This window comes from Coturnix japonica, chromosome 3 (assembly GCF_001577835.2).
Source record: "Coturnix japonica isolate 7356 chromosome 3, Coturnix japonica 2.1, whole genome shotgun sequence".
NCBI classification, from domain to species: Eukaryota; Metazoa; Chordata; class Aves; order Galliformes; family Phasianidae; genus Coturnix; species Coturnix japonica.
Genome location: NC_029518.1, coordinates 17,831,162 through 17,831,614, shown reverse-complemented (window position 1 = coordinate 17,831,614; position 453 = coordinate 17,831,162).

Below are 453 nucleotides of genomic sequence, written 5' to 3'. Positions count from 1 at the left end.
CAATATTAAGACAAACTACAATTTCTTTTTCTGCTTCTCCATACCAGCAATGAAAACAGCATGTGTCATAAATCACCAACGCAGATGCAGAGCCATAAAACCACCTTCATCTACTATTTACAGCAGAGTTAACCTGGGAATCCTACCACACAGCATGGATGTGGCTGAAATGCCTGGGATTTCTTATTATACTTCATCCATGCTCTCCACAGCTGTAGAAATGTTGCTCTGTTTTAAACCAGAAAAATAAATAGCTGTAGTTCTTGAAAAAAGTCGATGCAGCAGCAAAATACTTCAAAACATGAATTGCAAACTGATTGATTTTATAATGGCATTTTACTTCCTTTTTCCAGGTATGGCTGCATTTCCATTAACCAACTCCTCAGTTATGTACAAATAAGCTACTTCTGGCTTTGTCTATTTAAAAAAAAAAAAAAAAAAAAAAAAAAAAAA